Source organism: Simochromis diagramma, unplaced genomic scaffold (assembly GCF_900408965.1).
Source record: "Simochromis diagramma unplaced genomic scaffold, fSimDia1.1 OVJJ01000753.1, whole genome shotgun sequence".
NCBI lineage: Eukaryota > Metazoa > Chordata > Actinopteri > Cichliformes > Cichlidae > Simochromis > Simochromis diagramma.
In genome coordinates this window covers 5,064,170-5,086,294 of record NW_024387523.1, presented here as the reverse complement: position 1 = coordinate 5,086,294, position 22,125 = coordinate 5,064,170, and the positions used below count along the sequence as shown (strand labels likewise).

Sequence of the window (22,125 nt, the reverse complement as noted above, 5' to 3'; positions counted from 1 at the left end):
AAGCCTTGTTGGGTTTGGATAAACAGTATCCTGATATGGATGTAGGAAAGGCAGAAGCAAAGACTGAGGCTGACATCCTATGAAATACTCAAAAACTGAATTAGTTTCCAAGAGGGGAAAAAATTAAATTACTATGCTGTTTAAAATGTTTTTAAAAAAATTCTCTCTTAACAGCACAGAACATCAAAGCCTCAACACTCACAGCATGTTTGAGTCCATATTCTGAATTCTGATACCGTGCACCGAGTTTTGATCGGGGCTTTAAAAGAGCTTTTGGAGATTTAGCAGGTGAAATAAAAAAAAGCAACAAGTCACTTTAAGACCGCTTTACGAATGTCTGAAGAGCGACTGAGGCACAAGGGTACAAACAAAGAGAAGAAAAGTAAAAGAGAGCATGAACACACAAAGAGGTGTCAAACTAACTTTAACTTAATAAAAAAGAAAAAAAATCTTCTGACATTCACACAAACTCACACAGATCTAAAGGTCCCTCTGGTGTCACCGGGCTGTCAGCCTCTGCATTAGACACCCGAGCATGGCAACACATTTGGACTTGCCGACACTACCTGTCAGCACCAATATTAAAGCCCTTAACTCAGACGCAGATATATAAACACACATGCACGCATTTAACAACACGTGCTGCCGTGCACAGACGAACATAAAAACACAGAGCGACAGCCACGGACGACGGCTTTAAATATCGATGCGATGAAAGGGCGAGGCTCTGCCGATTTGCAGGAGGACAGAAAGGATGGGGAGAGACAGAGAGGGAGAGAGTTCAGAGGGGGAACACGGGGAGATCAAAGGGGGTGTTTCATAGTCAGTCCCTTGTTGGACTGTTTGGGAGCTGTTGGCTGTCAGCGGGCATGAGAATAAACACAGATAAATGTGATGCAGAGACTGGTTTACATACAAAAGCTTTGCTGCTTTGCTACACACCCACTCCAGAGTGTAGACACAACGGGGACTGAAGTGCAAACACGTGATTATCACACACAGGAATACAAAAATAAACGTAATCAACGGGGAGGCTTCCGAGAAAAGTGATTCTTCTTGCTTTCTCTCTAATTTACATCCATCAATTTTAATGTGCTTTCCTCCACTGCGCCTAAAAAGTACAATAAAGCATTTTAAACTGGGACACCACCAGTTTTGTGACGTGTACGAGCTTAGAGGATTATTGCGACCAAGTGCCAATAGAGCTAGAAATAAATAGGACTGTAATGGAATATATATTACTATTTGGATATTTGTTCACTGGTATTTAGTTATCAGGTTCAATCAGAATGATTGTATTTGGCAAAGCTTTAGAGTTTATTAATGTGCAAGGTATAAACCCGCCTCCTGAACTGTGTTCTCACAAAATAATTTGCATTATAAAAAAAAAAAAAAAAGGTCTAGTGAGGAAATATTGTTTGATCTTCCAAAACCAATTTTTTCTGATTGAGATTTTCATTTTTGTATATCACTTTACCAGATAACAGGATGCTGGCACTTGTTTATTACTGCACTCTCTCCATAAAGCGCTGAGCTTTAGCCACGTTGCCTTTCTTACATTCTTTAAAAATGTCCGTGTTCAGCTCGGTGAAGGCGAGTTAAGTGCCTGATTAGATTTGTTATTAAAAACGTGTTTGCAGTGGCTCCTCCCACGGCCAACTTAGGCAGTGATGTGTTGATACTCGCTGTGACCTCTATGCTAATGACAAGAATAGCATGTAGCACGAGTATTTACCTGCCCATGTTGTATGTGTATAGGGGAAAAATAATAAATACTACTAATAATAAATACTTAAAGTATTATTAGTATCTAGTAACTAATACTTTAACATTAACAAATAATTAAATTCCATAAATGTAAGTTGGCTTATAAAACCACACCTCAGTGCACAGGAAAAACACCTCCTCGTGCTGGTGTACTGACTCATTATGCTAGTTGACATCATTGATCGTCACCTGTCACACTCATTCTATCCTGTTTCGATTGAATAGAATGAAAAATAGAATTAAAATTAATTTCAGTCTGAGTTATCATGAGATTGCTGAAAACACAGAAGAAGAAGGCAGGTAGAAAAAAAACAACAATATTAATTAAAAATAACAATAATAACAAAAACCAATAAAACAAACCAACAGCAGCCTTAAATATAACACCTGATGTTAACACTAATCGTTAAATATTTTACTTATGCTGCATCCACTTCAATGTGGTATTAAAACAACTGTAGATCAATGCCTTTATTGATTACTAATTACTGGGAAAAGGACTTCTGTCTCTCTGTGTTCACATATTCCAATTGTCCACTAAGCACTTCCAGGAACTATCCAAAGTCTACATGTACCACATGATGATCCTGCAGTCTGAACCCTCGCTGACGCAACGATTCCCGAGCTCTGTTGGGGAGTTGGCTTTATGTGCGTTCGTTATGTAACTGTTAAAGTGAACCATAACACTTAACTGCAGGCTGTAAAGCCAAACAAAAAGCTGTAAGGCACTAAAATGGATCACAGGGCTCAGTGAAACTGCAAGACTGGGTGTAATGTTCTGTGAGTTCATCGCTTTTACTGGTCTCTTTTGACAACACATCTAGCCATGTCAAAGTAAACAGCGTTATATAAACGACTGTGGTTTATATCTGCAAAATTGCATTTTAGCATTGGTGGATTTATGAAAGAGGTCAGTGTGTCAGCGATACAGTGGCCCTCTTCCCCCACACGTCAAGTGAAGTAAAATCATTAAAATCACTCCCAAAACAAACATGTTTTGCAGCATAACAGAAAAATGTCTTCTTGTTATGTGTTGCATCCTCTCCTTCACTCCAACGCCCACACAAATAATCAATCTGAAACCTGACATTTTCAACCTTTTCCACAGGAAAACACTTGCAGATTGAAGCAAGCAATTCAAAGAAAGCCACGAGTCCTGGGATCGCTAGGACTGCTTATTTTTCAGTAGACGTTTTTTTTTCTTTCCTCGAGGCTTTTCTTTCCCCTATTGTTTTACCGTGATTGTCAACCTCGCACCTTCTGTTTACATCCACGTGAGACAGGCGGTGCTGTGCTGTGGTTTCCTATCGACTGGACAATAAGGTGATTGCCCGAGCTGTTTAGCTCAGGCGTCATAAAGATGTTACACATAGAGGGGGGATTGCATTTACTTTGTTTCTAGCGAGAGACGCATAAAGTACAGAGGAGGAGATGGAGAGGAAGCAGAGACCAGGATGCGTCCTTTCAGGATACTGACCATGTTTTCCCCGACTGCGTCTCGCTGGCCACTTTGCCTTTAGAGGATTAGTCCGAGTGTGTGTGTATGGGTGCACGTGTGTTTGAAAAAATTGGCAGTGGTTGATGGGCTGGAAGGCACAGAGCTTCCCTTCGCTTTATAGAAGTGTGGTTGGTTTCGTGCACTTTCACAGGCGCACGCAAGCACAAACAGCCTTTTTCAGCCCACCAGGACTTCCTAAGCAAAAATATCCAACCACACACACACACACACACACACACACACACACACACACAGAGTCCAAACCAGCTCCGTAGCAGAGATACGCGCTAGGAAATACACAGCACGCACACAAGGCATCTGGCCTCATGCTGTTCAGGTCTAGGAGGAATAGCTAACAGCAGCGGCGGCAGTGAGTTTCTCATAACATTAAGAGATAGGCTTCCCTGCAGTTTCCTCTAGTGTTTCTCTAAAACACACAATGTCCTCCCTGAAGTGCTTCTACATGCACAAAAACCAGAGCGAACAGAGAGAATAAATCTATGTTGCCGACGGCTCTCTGGCTCTGGATGGAGAAATCTCCAAAGGTGAAGAAGCACTTAACACCGAAAAGGTTGAGGCGTGTAAGACAACGAGGAGGAGACTGCAGCAGTATGAATTCACCCTAAACAGGAAATGATCAGAATGGCTGTTCAAAAGGGGGGGGGAAAAAGATGCAGCCTTTGCATCAATCAAATTGGGCCTTTTTTTGGCTGTTCTGAAAACTTTCAGGTTTTGGTAAAGTTATTCAAAGTTTTGAAACTCAGGAAGTGACAGTTCTGCAAACTTGTACCTGGAGCATTCGTCACCAGCTTGCTGAAAGTACATGCACGAGGGTGTTGCATAAAAACAAGCTGCACAGATGATTATTCCTCATGTAGTCTATTAACCTAACAGAGTTTGCCTTTTTAAAATGGTAGTTTTCTCTCTCATAATGTGTAAACAGATAAGAAATCACGTTACAGCCCTTTTCATTCAGCTCGAATGCTTACTCCTTGTTACTGGCGGACAAAGGGTTTGAAATACCAGGATATCATATTCCATGAAGGCAGCTATCAGTTAATAAGGCTGAAGAGGAAGTCATCGGCTGATTACAGATCCCCTCAGAGAACCTTTTCCTGTTTTGTTGCTTATATAACTAAACAATTTATTAAATTACAAATAATGTGCAGATTGTGCTGCCTCCTGAAAAACATTTCCGCTTTTTCCCCTCGTTTAGTGCTGTGATGGGGTTTTTTCTCTTTTTTTACAACGCGTGATTTGAGTCAAATCATAAAAGAAATTTGACAAACAATATGAGTCTATGCGTATATGGAGGGAGGGAACTTATAGACCTCACGGGTACAAAAAAAAATGTGACAAAGTCTGGTTTTGCCAAACTTGTAGCAGTTGTACCGCTCACCACAAACACTGTGAGGACTCCACATCATCGTCTTTTCTGCGCCCAGCCACACGTGAACATCGAGGCCCATCGAGGCCCTCCCATCTACTTATCATTATAAGCCTCACTTCTGTCTCCATCTTACTTTGAGCAGTAAATCACCGTACTCTCAGGCTTTGACTTTGATCTCCTCTGCCCCTTTAAGAGGAGTGGCGGCCTACTGCTTGCAAGATGCTGTGAGATCTAGCAGAGTGCCCGGGCATCAGGCGGTATCCCACAGTGCCGAGCAGGCCATCAAATCACACGGCTTCAAAACAGAGGAGCGGCAGGAACACAGGCAGCAAATGGGGCAGGAATGGAGAAAGGGGAGTTAAAAAATGTACGAAATGTAAAGTGTCGAAGGCCCAGAGGTGTGCTTTTACCGTCTTCTGCCAGTTACCCTCTCCCAGTCGGCCAGCAAAACCCAGCAGCTTTTAATGCAGCAAAAAGCAGCGCTGGATGCTCATCATTTGATTATCCCCAGAGACGCATTTTTCTCTACCGCTCCTCTGTCCCTGTAAGATACCCCTACGCCCTGTTCTAGCTCTCCTCCACCACCTGCCTTTGTGGCCACTTCCTCCTACTCCTCCTCTCTGCCAGATTCCCTAATGAGGCTCCGTGGGAATGCTCTCTGGTTCCCTCACTGAAGATAGACCTGTTCGCTCTCTCGTTTCTTAGGAGCTGCTGGAACGGATTGTCTGCAGCGTGGAGCATATGGCCTAGCTGCTCCGGCATTCATGCACGCACGCACGCGAACGCAAAAAACAAGCGGGCAGCCGTGCACTTTAGGACACACTGTTTTTTCGAGTTAGTATGCATGCGTGCGCATTACTTCGTGCATTAATTTAGAAAGGATGAACATATGTGAGCATGCGATGATACAAGCACGCACATGCTGTTTTACCATGTATAGCGTGTAGTGCTCTAGCTTGTTGAAAAGGCACAGCCACCTTAAGTTGAGGAAATGCTTTTAAGTCATGCTGGACTGTAGTTTTGTGATTTATATACGAGTCAATGCTTACACTAATGCATTGACTAAGTTGATCCATGATCCATAACTCAAGCAAGACTAATTATGTCATATCTCGCTATTTTCCCCCTGAATTGATCATCCAACTCTTTTGTCATTTTAAAATTAAGCAATGTGGTTAAAATTAACTGCCTAATTTCATTTTTTACTATTTTATTTTGACTTTTGAAGTGCACTGCTGGCAAGCATTTTTGCACCATCCCTGCAGCTGGTGGTGGCAGATGGCTGGCCCACCCTGAGCCTGGTTCTGCCAGTGGTTTCTTCTTGATAACAAAAGAGAGCTTTTCCTCCACACTCTCGCCAAGTGCACGCTCACACGGGGCAGCTAAATTGCCGGGATTCTCCTTATGATCAGTTAATCAAGCCTTTTATTTGTCACGTGCAAAGCGACATGTTGTTCGTTCTGCAATGATACCTGCACTGCACCATCCAACGTTAAATACACTTGATTTTCCAAATGATGCAATAAGCAATAAGGGCGGGGTGACTACGCAAACACATGGCCTCTTTTGTTCAAATCCATCACCTGCTGTTTTGTTGGTTGTGCAAATTTTGTGGTTTTATTTTTCTAATTTAATCTCTGCATCCTTGAGAGCATCTATATTCGTAGCCTTCGCCCCACAAAACAAAACTAAAACACAGTACCCATTGCTGGGATAACTTTCCAGACCTACAACATCCTGTGACACTTTATTAGCATCGGATAAGCCTGGAAACTCATGCCCCAACAAATGAATGCACTTCCTGGATCAGGTTTCCTGTCTCTCTCTTTCTCAATAGAGCAACCTATCAATGCACGCCGTGGCGTTGTTCTAACTCGAGGTTACTTTGTGTCTGAGAAGCTGCAAACCCGGCATTAAAAGAAAGAGAGAAAAAAAAAAGTAACATTTAAATGTCCAAAAAGCTGGATGGGGAAAAATTCATGTTGACAGCCAGACGAGAGCAGCACATTGCACCAAAATTTGCGACGTAAATCCAAATGTGAAACGCCGTCATTGCATTCATACCAAAATCTGGCAGATGACTACATGGAGCAACTGCTGAATGACTTGCCGCTGCTGGCAAAAAGCTTAATGAGAAAATATTGGCTCGGCCGTTCCTGAATTGAACGGCAAAGATGTTTAGCTGCGCTCTCTTTCCAACAATATGCCGGTAATTGGATAATAAAGTCTACCTTGATGGAGAGTTGGGAATACTGTGGTCTTTCTTTCTTTTTCCCCTCCCCGAGCAGTAAAGGTCTGACTCTGATGAGCTTAACGGGCACTTCTTGAGGATATTGAGTGCATCGTGATGGGTCAGGTTCGTTCTGTTGTGCTTGCCCTTCGCTTTATTTCGCTCACGTTCTCCTGCTGCGTCTCTCCCGCTTCACTCCTCCCTCTCTATCTGGCTTCTGTCTCGCTTTCTCCTCTCTGTCTCTGACTCTGACTCACGCAGTTAGCAAGCAGACTGTTTTGTCCAGGTCTATTTCTGGATGTCATGCTGTGGATCAGAGAAATAAGATTAAAAACAGAGCGAGAGAAAGAGAGATATTTCCCAGCGGCTTAAGGATCGAGGAAACTTAAACCGTTTTATTCAAAAAGAAATAAATAAATAAATAAAAATAAAATGTGACACTCAACAAAAAGGACAGTGTGACACTAAAGCACAGCTCGCCGGGCGCGCACACTGACACTAAATGGAACTAAAACACCATAACCATTCCTCATATCCCACACTGAGCTTTAGGAAGCCACTGACTGTATTATAGCGAGTCCACGGCTGCTTGTAGTCCGATCGATAACTGAACCTGATAACGTTTAACAAATTGATTTTTGAAATGGAGCTTTAAATGGATAAAAGGCCACGGATACGCGTTTCATAAAGATACCCGGTATGTTTCATTTTTATGTTTAATACGCCGCTTGCTCGGCCAAGGTGCTTCTCTCAGTCGTCTTTCTCTTCCTCCTAAACTGTTTTTGGGAACTTGCCAATTACCGGCGCCGTGGGATGCATGCATGCATGCAGGTTTTAAAATGTTTTTACACTTTTTTTGAAAAGTACTGCAGGAATGAAAGGTAATGAAAAAAGGATTTAATTTTTCCTGATGGAGCTGTGTTTTGTATTCGGAAAGAAAATGTATTCTTTGCAGCTACGCTAATGGAGGAGCACCTGATTTTCATTTTCATTTCTTGTGACATTTAAAAAAAAGTTTCCTTGTTAGTCTGATGGAAAGTCTGAGTCACTGTGGGGAGAAGAGCAGGAAGGGAAGGGGAAAGGGAATTTCTCTGACTGCAGCAGATGTCCGCCCCTCCCTGAGCCCGGCTCTGCCGGAGCTTTCTTCCTGTTAAAAGGTGAGTTTTTTCTTCCCACTGTCACCAAAGTGCTTGCTCATAGGGGGTCATATGATTACTACGTTACCTACCTTACAATATAAAGCGCATTGAGGCAACTGGTGTTGTGATTTGGCACCATATTAATAAAGCTGAATGGAATTGCACAGTAAGAGTTGCAGAAAAAGGCATTTTTAGGGGGTTAGTTTTTAAAGCTTTAAGCCACTAAAGCCACTCATGTAAACCAAACAGTTCAGGAAGATTTACTTCAGACATGACCGCCCCCCTCCTCCCCTCATTTTTTGTTCTTTCTTCCCATTTCTTGCTTTTAACCTTGGAAACTCAACTCCAGCTGTCCCACATTTGATCAATGCCACCAGCTTTGGAGTTAACAGAGGCTGTGGAACAAGAAAAGAAGAGTCATCCCCTCTCGCATGGATCATAACAAATGCCTCGTATTAATCATCCCTCCCATTAAATCCCTCTCGACCAACATATTCCACTGTCTCTTTTTTCCTATTTCGGTCTTTTTACAGGCCACTAAGTTCCCTCTGTCCCTTGCCAAGGGGGTCAAGGTAAGTTCAGTTCATCCTTACCCACCCCATGTGTGATCCTGTGAGGAGTAATCCTTCTGTCGACACACAAACACACGGCTCTGCATACATTGGAAACCACTAAGGTGTGCCAGCGTGTGCATGACTCATGATCTACACGGAAGCCGGGAGGGAGGGCAAGGGAATAAAAGAACAGGCAAAATGTGAGATGTGTTTTCTACCGGACAAATGACTGCAACATTTTTCCGCTACCGGGCGGCGAGTCAGGTCCGTGTGGATCAGCGGAAAGCCCAAGAATGTGACTTCTCAAACACCGGCTGGACTGAGCTTTGAGCTTTGATCCCTCACTGAAGAGAAAGTCGGATTTTCCGGCACACTGAGTGACGGGCCTGCGAAAAAGGGTCGGGACTGGGAAAAGCCGGGTGGTTACTATGGCAGAAAGGGATTGTGCATGTGTCTGTGTGTAAGTGTGTGTATGCGTGGGAGGGAGAAGCGGAACAAGGGAAGGGGGTGGGGGTCGAAATGGCACCGCATATGCTCGTTTTCAAACTCCTTTCTTTTACCCCACCGCCACAAAGTCATTTCTTTCTTGGCAACTGTTGGCTATAAAGCTTTTCTCAATGTGATACAGAGGGGATGTGAAGGGCTAAGACTCGTCTGCGGTCTCCAGGGGCTTTTGCAGGAAGTACTGTATCAGAGACGGGAGGAGATAGATTCCCGGACAAGCGGGGAACAATGGCGGTGACATGGCATAACTAATCGATATGAGAAAGCTCCAACTTGGGGACAGGGTCAGGGCTCTTGATGTGGCAGACTCCATCTCTCCCGGCCAGTTTCACTCTTGCTCTCCAGTCCCACCATCCCTCCACACCCTTCATTTCCTTTCTCAGCGGCCATCCTTTGAAATGCTAAACAATCGGGGCAAAGTCCACACCTCGGGTTTCCCCTTGAGACGGCAAACTAATTTTCCCCTGGCACCATGGTTCACCCCTGGCTGTCTGCTCATCCCCGCCAGAAAGATGGAGGGATAAGAGGCTGGGAACCAACAGATCAAGGCGGTTTAAAAAAAATAAAAAATAAACTGCATCTCCCCCTCCCCCTTTTCATCATCATTAAGACTGGCAGCTTGGCATAACTAAAACATTTGCTTTCATTTACCGAGGACTTATTTATCCTTTCTGCAATTAGATGATGGAACTAATCTGCACATGAAACGATGCAGCATCTTATGCCTGAATGAAAACGGTCTAGGTTTCTTTTTACTCTGTGCCGTCTGCTCCAACAGTTAACATGTTATTATTATCTTCATATACTTTCATGGTGCTCCTATGTTTTGTTGCTAAGTAGCTTTTTCCATTTTCACAGTTTTTTTTTTAATTCACTTGAGCGGAATTACTTTTCATCTAAGGATGATTAGGACAGGATTACACAGATTTTACTTCATTATGTTGCATCACTGTGTTGATAAAACTAAAATTCCCCTCCAGTTGCTGAAAACAACAACGATGGGATCAGAATAAGTTGAAAATTTATCATCCCCAAACATTTTCACAGGCAGGACTTGAGATATGCATCTTGTCCTTCAGCTGATCCATCTACGGTTTCCTGAACTCTCATCACAAATGGTCTCTATCAAATAGGGCTGTTCGATATAACGATATAAAAACGTCTATCGTTTCCTTTTACGTTATCGTTTGTTTCGTGGTGTCGCAAAATAAACTGTTTACGGCAATATTTTTTCATCGTTTTGATGGTCACTGTAGTGGCTATATTAATTTCTTAAAGTTGTCTCTTTCTCTTATATTTTATATAACCACACTATGGACGGACAAGCGCCTGTTTTTATGCATTGTGGTTAGCAACAACAACGGTAGCAGCATCGCGTGTCCGCTTGTTTATGTTCCACATAAACCTTTCACAATAAAGCTCAAGATCCTGTTGAGACTTTTCAAAATAAACTGAATCACGTGAAAGAGCAGATTATTTACGGGTGAGAAGTAAAAAAGAGCCGCCAGGTGCTAAAAATAAACCTTAGACTCAAACGTTAGAACAGGCTTTTCCTCGCAGCACGCCGTGTAATAAATACTCACAAAGAAAACTGCGGCCTTTACAACTTATGTCTAAAAATGTATCGTTTCATGCATCTGTTAAAACACTCGACTCCAGCTACATGACGCGCAGCTGGAAACACTTCCCGCAAGTCGAGCAGCCCTAGATTCACAGAATTTACAGAAAATGTTACATTTTTGTGATTTATATCGTTATCGGACGATAGAATTCTTATATCGGGATATGAGATTTTGGTCATATCGCACAGCCCTACTATCAAAGGGTCGCTACTAAGAATCCATTTTTAAAGGCAGGGAAACTGGGAAACACACCAAATTACACCTGAACTGGACTGAAAATGAGTGGAGAAAGACAACAGAACCAAAATTTGACATTTTTGGCTCAAATTATCATTAATATGTACAGTCAGATCATGGCAGAGCAGCGAGTGTCTACAGTCGTCTATAAAACTAGGCGTTTTCTAAATCATGACTTTGATCTTGTTAAAACTGATGCAGATATGATCCATGATGCAATACCATCTGAAAAGAGTCTGATTGGAATGTGCTTCATTTTTCAGTGTGGGAACATCTTGAGAGAGAGCAGAGTAAAGGCCAGCCAACATCCAAAGAGGAGCTTTGAAGGTCCTTAAAGAAACCTGGAGAACTATTCCTGAGGAGCGCTTAAATATACATTTTTTAAAAAGAATGCCTTTGAGCATTCAGGCTCTACTACAGAATAAGGTGACCATGCCAGATATTTTAGTTTCAAGCTCATTAGAACTGTACAGACTTTTACATAATGTATTTCACGTATGTTTGTACGTAACACATCAATTTATTGAAACCTTTTGTTCATGCAAAAAACAGATGAGAGGTGGTTTGGGACTTTTGCACAGTGCATGCATTTATCGTGTTTAGAATGATCTGCTGATATCGAATCATTTGTATCTTTATAAAGCTCAATTTCCTCTTTAGACTTCCGCCCTAGAGAAGGCAGATGATATATCACATCCTGAGGCCACGATGCATTAGTAACATTTCAAAGAGGGTGCACAACTGAAGCCAGCACAGTTTACTCTTATCACTTATGCTCCTCATGGCCTAGTTGATTATCCACATGCATTTTACCCCACTTGCAAAGCGCTCCCCTTGCCTCCGTCCTTGCTGAAGGCAGTAGTGTATACATACACTACACACTCATACAGCACGGCCTTTACGTCAACAGTACTCTTTAGAGAAGTCCTTAATTAATATGGGCAGAGCAGAGGTGTCTGCCTCCACTCAGAAAACACCCCAGAGACTGAAAATATGATGTTAAATGAGCTCTGGACGCAGCAGAGGTTAGCGCTGACCACACTGGTCGGAGCAGCTGTTTGCCTCCGTTATGTTGTGGTTTTAAACAAACACTGTCACACGTGTGTACATATACATACATATTTATACACGCGCACGCACAGAGCGGGTCTGTTTCTCTGTTTTGGTCGCGGGTCTGTGGTCGGGTAGGGTTCAGCAACACACATGCTCTCTGTTTATGTTGTGCTCTCAGGCTTCCTGTGGTCTGAGCCGCTCCGGCCCGACGCAATCTGCAATCTGAGCACAACATTTTTCATCGTCTGTAACTTCTTTCCTGCCTTACTTCGCCCGTCAGGCTGTACTTTTAAAGTCATTTCTCACTTCCTTTTCTCCAAGCTTCGGCGTATTGATTATAACCCCAAAATAAGTTCTGTTTATATTTGGATGGACGGCGGAGATAACCACTCTTTGGGGGTCTTTTTTTTGGATTGTGTGTATTTATGTGCTATATTCATGCCTGTTGGATTCCCTGGCTTTCTCTCCTTTCCACCTTTTCCCCGACTCGCTGTCTGCTGCGTCTCATTCTGCGCTCTATTGTTGGAAGCCAGTGAGTTTACGGGGTTGCCGGCCGGCCTGAAAACATAAACGAGGGGTCGGCGTGGTCGCAGCCGAGCGTGACGGATGCAATAACCCCTGCGGCGGAAGCACCCATGTGCTAAATTACTGCCACAAATGTTCTCCCATCATGCTGCGGCAGGCCCATCAGGACCATTCAGCTATCCCGAGCCTCAACTCGCTTTCTTTTTTTCCCTGTTACATAATTGCGCCTTGACCAAGAGCATCCAACAAGTAATGCTCCAGTTAAAGGTGGGATGAGGTTGATAGAAGATTGAGATTGCTACTATACCCAAAAATGAATCAAAATTGCTTTGGTTTTCAGTTTGCTCGTTGCTGTCAGACTGCAACCGTGGTGTCATATAGGTGGGTTTCCTCAAAATAACTCTATAAAAGTCAAACAAAATGCACATCTTGTATAAAGGATTTGAAAAACGAGTCTCTATAAAGAAGCTCAAATTCCACAACTATCCTCAGCATTTAAAGTCTGACAGACTAAAAGGTTTCTCTGTGATTTATATGGGAGCTCCAGACCAAAGTCTTATGTCAAAGGCAACCATCATGAGTCCAGCTCGTGTTTACTTCCCCGCACTTGATCACAGGATCCGTGCGAGAAAATGCAGCAAACAGTTCAAGCTGTTTTGTTTGCAAGATCTGCAGTGCCTCCTCCTCTGGGATTTCACCTTCCTGCCAGCAGCCACAAACACCTATTGTCTGTGAAGGCCATTCACTTTGCGCCTCCTGTTCAGATCGCCTCAAACCCAGCCATTCATCACCGGGAGAAGCTGAAGCCGCACCCGTATCACATTGGCTGGAAAAGACGTACGACTGCCAGAGTCAGATATCTTGTGAACTCCTCGCAAGAAATACGAATAAAAAATTCTAACGATGTGGATTTCTGAGGCTGCGTGCTATTTTTAGATGGAACATTTGTGGGTCTTGTTGTAAGCTGCCATGACATGCAGCACAGACAAGCAGGGCGAGGAAACTTAACGCTGGCATTAAGAGTTTCAAAATCCATCACGAGTGTCTTGATGACTACGCCAAAGTAAATCACTGACACGCTGTCGAGAGCATCGTGGGGCATTTAAACTTTATGCTGCCATTCAACCTGTCTCACCTTCCCTGAAGTAAAGGTCACTGCTCCTACTGTCATAAGAAATTATAACTTATTCATGAAATTCACCATCAGGCTTATTACGCTGTGAGGAAACAAGCCGTTTGAGTGCATTAAACAACAATGGCTACATAGTCAGTGAGTGGGGGTGATTGCTGATCATCAATCTGAACTGATTATCATAATGTTAACTTAGCATTTCATCGGATAATGCTGGGAGAAACAAAAGAGGTTGAACTTTAAGTTTAAATAGTACTTTCCATTTTCAGCAACAACAGGAATTTGAGGGACGTAAGGAATAAGGAGTATTCATAATAAATTCAACCACAGAATACCACCAGCCAGAAACAAAGGGATAAAATGTGCAAAACGATCCAAAATTCAAAGATGTTTAATTTCTAATAAGAGGAGACAGCAAATTTTCTGTTAACGAATCAATAACCCAACTAATGTCTATGCTAATATGATCAAGTGAGAACAGCGTTAATTCTGACCAGCCTCGGCATGCAGTGCAATGCTTTTGTTTCCTTTTTATTTGTTTCCATGTTAGTTTTCGTTAATGAAATCGATTAATTTAGCTTTAGTTTCAGTTAAGGAATATGCTTTTTACTTTAGCCTGCTCACAATGGCTGCTGTCTTGCAACCCACCTCTGCCCGAGCTCCTATCTTATCATCTCCTCGATATCACGTGTGCTGTTACTGATGTTTGCCGTGCCGTGCTCTGTGCTCAAGTGTCTTGCTACTGCTGTATCATGTGGAGTAAGGCTGGAGAGGTACCCACACAGATCTCTACCATCAATTAGAAATGGCTGCAAATGCTATCACAGTCTTTTGATTATAGCAGTCCTCACTGCGCTGCTAAAGGGACTCTGCTTTACCAACACAGTAACTAACATATGCGCACAGATGGACAGCAAGGCGGGAATTAACACAGAACATTGGCCTTTTATGCTCTTAGTGACCACAGATATATGTGCTTTCTTACAGCCATATTGATTCAGAAATGACGGATGTGCTACCACTAGCTATTAACTGACCCATTAACAGAATACACTCTGATCCTAGCAGCTACTTTGCCACAGAAGAAACCTCCATAAAAACAAAACACATGCATAAAGCTTTCTGAATACGTTCTTAGCAACATCAGGGGATTTCATATGATTTGCTCTCTACTCCAAACTGACAGCAGTGTTTCATATACAGTTAAAATAATCCTTCACTGCTGCACGGCTCAGTGACCAAACACACCCAACCCTGTGAGCGCAGTGTTCGTGCATGCTCGCGGATCCTGACTCTACTATGTCGGTTCAGGCTGCACATCATCATGACAGTAAATGAGTATGAATTAGAAGAGAGGAGTTATAAACACAACACACCTTAAAAAAGGTCGTTGGTGGCCGCCCGCACGCCTTTCACCGCCGAGCTCAGTACAATAAACGGGCTCATTGGTTTGCGGGTCAGATTTCCCCCTCTCCACATCCATGTTTATTTTGTATGTATGCACATGTGCATCCATCCGTGCGGTAACAGACTGATAAGGAGTGACAGCCTGACACATTATGGCCTTGATAAGGTTATGTTGGGTAATGTAATCTGACAATTATTAACTAGACAGTGCAGTTGCTGCACTACCAGAGTGACCTTAGAGGGTAGAAACGCTTTGGGATCTGATCATGATATGATAAAAAGCTCCCAGAAACAAAAGTGAAAATACACTAAAATCATAAACTAAACCGTGCATAACCCGGGAAAATGAAAAAAAAAGAAAAGAAAAAAACAATGGCTCCTTGTGAATGAAAACATTTACAACCTATTATTACACATTTACAACACTTTCACACATCACCGATATCTATACATCACCCTGAAGTGTTTGTTCCAAGTTAACTGACTAGTAAATAAACATTTTTGCTATTAAAAAAAAAATAGAGATTAAGAGACTGTAGTTTCAGATTTTCTAAATGCGACCTGCTCATATCGATTTTTATCAGCTCTGATTTTCTTTCTGAGAGATAACTGATGCATATTTAAAAAACTATTTTTAAGGCAATCTATTAATTTCCTAATAAAAGAAATTATTGAACAATTTCTCTCAAACTGCAATAAGTTACAGGATTTTCTCTCACTGAAACAACTCAAATCAAAGTGCTCTACCACTGGAAACGGGCACAAATAATTAACTGAAAATGTGCCGCTGTACACCCTCCATTACCTGCTGACATATTTTATCTCACCAAACAAAGGCAGGTGCAGCAGAATAAGATAACAAAATAAATGCCAGGTACCTCACCTGATAACAGAGCATTATTATTATATTTTTTTCCTTTTTCACTTGTCTCCATAGTTTTCCTGTAGCTATTTAGATTCATTGCTCATACCGAGGCTGCTAGCTTGTGAGCTCTGTCGATGTTTGGCTGGGTGAGGATAATTTAAGAATCAAATCAGATTTGTGGGTAAGTTTTTTGTGGTGGTCCCTCCACAATTCACTGTGGAAAATTTTAGATCTTCACTACCTGTGAGGAGGTTCCACGCTAACGACGTATTAGTGTTTGGTTGCGAGTATGCGCGCGACTATTTACTTGTGCCACTGTGCAAACATCAGCCAAGCGTGAAATGGACTTCCTTGTAAATTAGACGTAGGCGCAGGATGGCCTCTGGGTTACCTGTCAGGGCTGGGAAAGTTAGAAATTAGCCAGCGCCGGTGCCTGGCTGATCATCCAGTATGAAGGATTCCACATTAAATACTTTGAGTGAAGTTTATTTAATCCGAAAACACGCATTTACATCACATAAAACAAAACACTTCACAAAACATTAAGTCAAAAGTCCCACATGCCAATTAACTGAAAATAGGCTTAAATCATTTAACAAAAGGTTCATGTATGTGAAAGTGCAGCATATGAGTTAAACAGTATAATACGCTGGCACCAAAGAGGCAGGTGACAGCTTTGAAGTGATTAGAAGATAACATGGCTAGTGGATGCTAATCCCACCCTAGCGCTCTGATTAGCTTGGAAAGCGAAGGTAATCCAAACTTGGCTCTGCTACTGCTCCATGAGCCCATAATGAAAGGATAAAATAGTGGGTAGTTACACCCGTAGTACGGGACAGGATGAGGCACCAATATTGTCTCCATCTATTAATCCATTAAGGATCTGGTGGGATTTGACAGAGTTTCTAATCTTTCACTCAAATTTATAAACCACGCTTAAATTTTTAAGCTGCACAGAAATTTTAAGTGGCCAGCATTGGACTTTTAGTTACTATTTGTCATCCATTCAGCATTAAAGAGCAAACAGACATGGGAAAACTGAAATATACTGTATATCAGTAACTTTTAGCCATATTACTGCAACAGGGTATTGAATTGTTTTAAAGTCTCTGAAAAAGCAAGAAAAAAAGAGAGCAAATAGGCACAAAAATTAAACAGAAAAATCAATTTTTAACCTAAAAGAATTCTGAAAGATCTCTGTTTTAAACTGTGAGATTAAAAAAAGATGAATAGAAGAGTCACACAGCTTAGTGAATGTTGAAATGAGAAGGCGTGGAAGCTTTCTACCGTGTGGCCAAGCCTCAAACCTCCTCAAACATGTTATAAAGATGATTGCAGCCTTTTCCTCTTGTGTGTCCAAGCACCTACTAAAACACTCAGAGCAGAGACTATGATCAATGCTCATAGCAGCTTAGCTTAAATCTATGTTATCTGTACACAACAACAACACAAGGGTCTATGCTTGTTACATCATCTTTAGGGTTTCACTACCTCATAACTTAAAATTTAACTCAGCACTGTCTAAACCTTTGTATATATCGCACATTGCTTGAAACTGTGCAATGGCCTAGAGACTGGTTGGCAACTGGATGGCAACCACCAGCTGCTAGGGAACATTTAGCATTACCAGATCGTTTCTGTGAGGTCGCAAGCAGTCGCTGTGAAATTGATTGCTAAGCCAAAGTCATGCACACTGGTCAGCAAACCCCTGGTAACAACTGGTTGGTAGGGAATTATGTGGCTACAAGAGGTTGTGTGTCATCAAGATGAAACTGGTCACAAAGAAGTGATCACTCGTAGTTTTAATGGAAGACACCTAGCAGCCAAAGTCTTAAAGTTCACACAATGGGTTCATAATAAGAAAAAGAGGGTCTACAGCTTTTTGTGTCGCGTGATATCCTGATTTATTTAGGGATATTTAAAATGAATAATGTACTGCAGATCTGGTAGGGATGATGTAAGACAGAGCTCTAGCCTTGTTGGTCAAAAGAGAGTGTACAGGAAGTCAGATTCCCCCATGCAGCTTAGAGGAAATATTTGTGAAATCCAGAGGTTGCCCATACCCTTGAGAAGACGAGGAGGTTGGGCTGTGCTGTGTGACTGGATGTGTCTGTGCAGACATGCTAGTTAATATGGAAAGGAAAAAAAAAAGAAAAAAAACATGAATAAAAACTCCTTTGCTGATACATTATTCATGTTTGTAGCTTCTAGGGGTTCCACATGAGTGGCCACAGTTAGAGTTAGCACCGGGTTTCAGCCAAACAAGATGCTGCACAGTACGTGGGAGGGTGGGAGTGGGGTGCGCTTGTATGTCTGCGTGCGGACAGGGATGGAAGAGGCCGGGCAGGAGGTTCGCCTGAAGGCTTAAAAGGAGAACATTCACAGAGGAAAGCAGGGGGAGAAAAAAAGAGTGGGAATGGAAAGACACTATTGAATCAGCACTACTTTGCTAAAGGGAACACACACACACACACACACACACACACACACACACACACACACACACACACACACACACACACAGGCCTAGAAGCATACACAGCCATGCACATATGCATATGCAGATGCACAATTTAACACACATACAGCTCAGACTGCAGTGTAAATGTAGCACATACTTGTCTGGATTTCTGTCTGTCCCCTTGTGGGCTACAGTGCAAACACTTCACAAGAGGTGAGCAATCCTCGGCTGTCTAGGCCACATGATACACAGAAAGATAGCAGGTATATTCGGACTTTACTAGCTCATGCTTTCCTTAAGCTCCTGAAAACTCAGTGATCCCAATAGTATACTTGTGTATTTATAGACTGTCAGCTATGTAGCTATGGGCAAATACTCTGTAGTCACCAGATACTCCACAAACTCCTGACTGGACTCACTAGCTAATACATGTGCTTTCTTTCACACAGACACACATGCAGGACCTCAAACTTTGGTCTATAAGCTCAATAAAGGGGCAATGATACAAAAAAAGAAAAAACACTCTGCAGGCTGGAGTCTCATGTTTGAAAAGTGTTGGAAAAGCACTTTTCAAACAATTTTTTTGTTCTTTTTTTCAAGTATATGAAAAGATCTGAGCTCACATCAAAACATTTAGATCATTTAACCAAGTTCAAATTAGCATTTTGAAAGTCAAAGGAGTATCGTGTCGGGCTATTTCTGTAACTTTCCACAGAAGATGCTCTGAGATGCAGTTTGAACTAAAATGAACTTAGAGCTTCGTTGTAGGATGTTTTTAGTTCCTGCTCTAAGATAGCTAAATGGTCCTCGTTTGTTGAGTACCTAACACTAAATATTAACCAAAGTGTAATTTCCAAATTTGCATTGAAGCGACCAACACTGCCGCCAGCATTTATACCTCTACGGGCTGCGCTGACGTGTCATGTAGTTGCATTTCTGGGAAAGGTGAACATCAGGTTAGGGCGTAGAGTTTCAACAGGGTTAGAGTTTAACAGTGGCATAAATCCAATATAAGAGTGAATGATCCGGGCATTAGAACATGTTGATTGGTTGAATACATAGCACACATGCAAAACTGCTAAAGTGTTAGCCAGTCTGTACATGACACTAATGTACATACTATGAAGTTCAGGCTTTGTTGAATCTATATGTCAAAGGAATTACAACCCAAGCTAAGCTTGTACACCAAGCTTGATATGGCTTGCATTTCTTTTGGCAATGCAAGTGAAAGGAGGGAAAAAAGCCCTTAAAAGGTATGTAGTTCTCGGTGGAGCTTCCCAGTGGGCAGTTCCTTGCACTGCTTGGTCTGAATGTGCATCCAGGTAGTGGGAAAAGGCAGAAGACCTCAAATTGATGTTGTGTTTTTCCAACAAACATAATTAGTGTGTGGGAAGTGAGTGGGAAAATGAGGAAAAAGGTCATACAGTTACATACTTTCCTTAAGCAGGCAAAGATGAATAAGCCTAAAGCCACCAACAGCCGGAAAGAACACATCCATGTATGCAGCCGCTCAATATGCGCAACATGAACTCAACCTCATGCGCGTGCAGTGCATCTGTCTCCTAAGCCCTTTCCCTTAAAAATCACATATTTGTACATGTGCACAGCGAAGGTGCAGGAAATCTTAAACTGATGGCCACTCAACAGATTCCAGCAGAGCAACGGGTATTCAAGTCAAGTGTATCTCACCTCGGGCTGATACTTGATACTGCTGTTCAAATAGTGTTCCCTGATTTTCACACTCAGTACTAACTGGCCCATTTACCAAACGTTTTCACTGCTGCCATCCACATTCCCATCTTATTACAGGATCCAAATGTTGCATAAGATGAAGGATCCATAGTTCCGCTCATTAGTCCCTCTTCAGATAAAGGCACGACTTGCAAGCGACCTAAAAAAAGACACTTTGAAAACAAAGCGCTGCCGTGTCCCAACTTTCTGGGGAAATAAGCACTTCAATTCATTCCCACAAGGAAAACACACCTTGTCGAGCTGCTAAACTAAGCAGGATGCTCTGCTATTCTTTCTGCCGCACACTTTCTTGCTTTCCCCCCCCCACACCTCATTTTTCTGCTTTCCTATTTTCACCTCAGTGGCTCACATTCAGAGTCACTGGCTTTCCCCACTCGAGTTACCCATCCTTTACTGACTTTTTTTTTTTTAGGTCTGCTTGTATGGAAAGGATGCAGTTGGATAGGCACCACCAGTCATGACGCAGCAGGGCAAAAATGAAGCCACTGAACAAGAAAAAGCATCCTACAGCTTGGCAATACAGCCACAGAAAGAGCTGCAGATAAAGCAGCAGAGCACTGACTTACAGGAATTTGCACTTGATCTGCAGACCAACTTCACATCAACCTGTGGAAAAAATTCACCAAGCCACTTATTATTTGAAGTGCCAAAACTTCATGAGAAGTAATCCATTTTCCTAACTTTTCGCACGCATTCAGACTTGAATATTGCCCATGTGGGCTTGTTAGGCTGTGGGAGTGTGAGACAGAGGAAATGACTACGTAAGAAAGGAAGGAGAAGAAAGAAATTGCAGAGAATACGAGTGGGTGTTAATTTGAAATATCCAGCATTACCACCAGCAGCTGCACTTTGTCCTACATCGCCTCTCAAAGACAAGCATGCACTCCTTTGCTTGATCTGAAAAGGAGGCCCTATCAAACTCATGAATAAACCACCACGCAACAGCACCGGCAAACAAGCTGCCAGGGAAACTGGGAGAAACAGCGATAAACCACCATAATTCCTTCCTTCCTCTCGGTCAATCACACACCCACGCTCTGGGCATACTGGGACTCTCCTTGGTGAGACCAGATGCCTTCTTTCCTTGTAACCATATCCTCTCATCCTCCACAGCCACCTCCTCCTCCCTGTTAGATTTGGCTAAGCCACTGAACCGTGAAGTGTTGTGAAATCTGCCAAACCAGAGCCTGGTTGTCGATGGCTGGAGCTGTGCGAGCGGCCGCTGTTGCCAGTTGTCGCCCAGGATTTAAAACCAAAAGGAAAGAGATGCAGACAGGAGGAGAGGCCACCGCGGCGGGAGAGGGAGGCTTGATGGAGAGCGGTGAAAACGAGGGAGTGAAAGGGGAGGCATTGGTGTCAACGAGGCCCGGGGGTTCCCTCTGGAAAGAGAGCAAACTTCGGCACAATGGAACCCCTCTAGGGGCAGCCCCAACTTTTACACCCTAAGAGTGGAAGTCATAAAGCAAGATGAACCAAACAGGGATAAGAGCCCTTCCATCAGTCTGCCAGGCAGCCCGAGCTGCTCCAACAAAACCTTCTTTCTCTCCTTGAAGCCTTGGCCCCTTAAACACTGAGCCATGCACACATTCTTCACTGACATAATGCTTTTTTAAGCTATTGCCCTCTTAAACTCCCCCCACTCCAACATCACCACCTCCTCCTCATTCTCCTTCTCTTTGCTCTTACTCAGATTTCCTCCCTTTTCCATTACTATTTGAATATGAATACCAGGAGAAGGGTTAAGTGTTTGTTTTTACTCTTGCGACAGAGAAGTGAAGGAAGGACGCCAACGTATAAGTTGACGTCAAACAGTCTGCCGTCCCATTGATGTGCCGTCAGTAGGTGTTTGCCGAACAGTCTCTCGGGGCCGTAAAAGCTGCCATTCTGCAAGGCCATAAAAACTAGCTAACACCCCACCTCCTCCACTCTCCCCTGCGGAGTTGTTGCAGTGTCTCAAGGGAGGCACAGAGCTCCCAGGAGGGGAAACCT

The 22,125-nt window shown here is 42.8% G+C and overlaps 1 protein-coding gene across 1 annotated transcript in view; it reads right to left on the bottom strand.

Moving 5' to 3' along the window:
* ext1b (exostosin glycosyltransferase 1b) overlaps positions 1-22,125 on the bottom strand; it is a 130,334-nt gene that overhangs the window by 98,648 nt on the left and 9,561 nt on the right. The window lies entirely within an intron of this gene.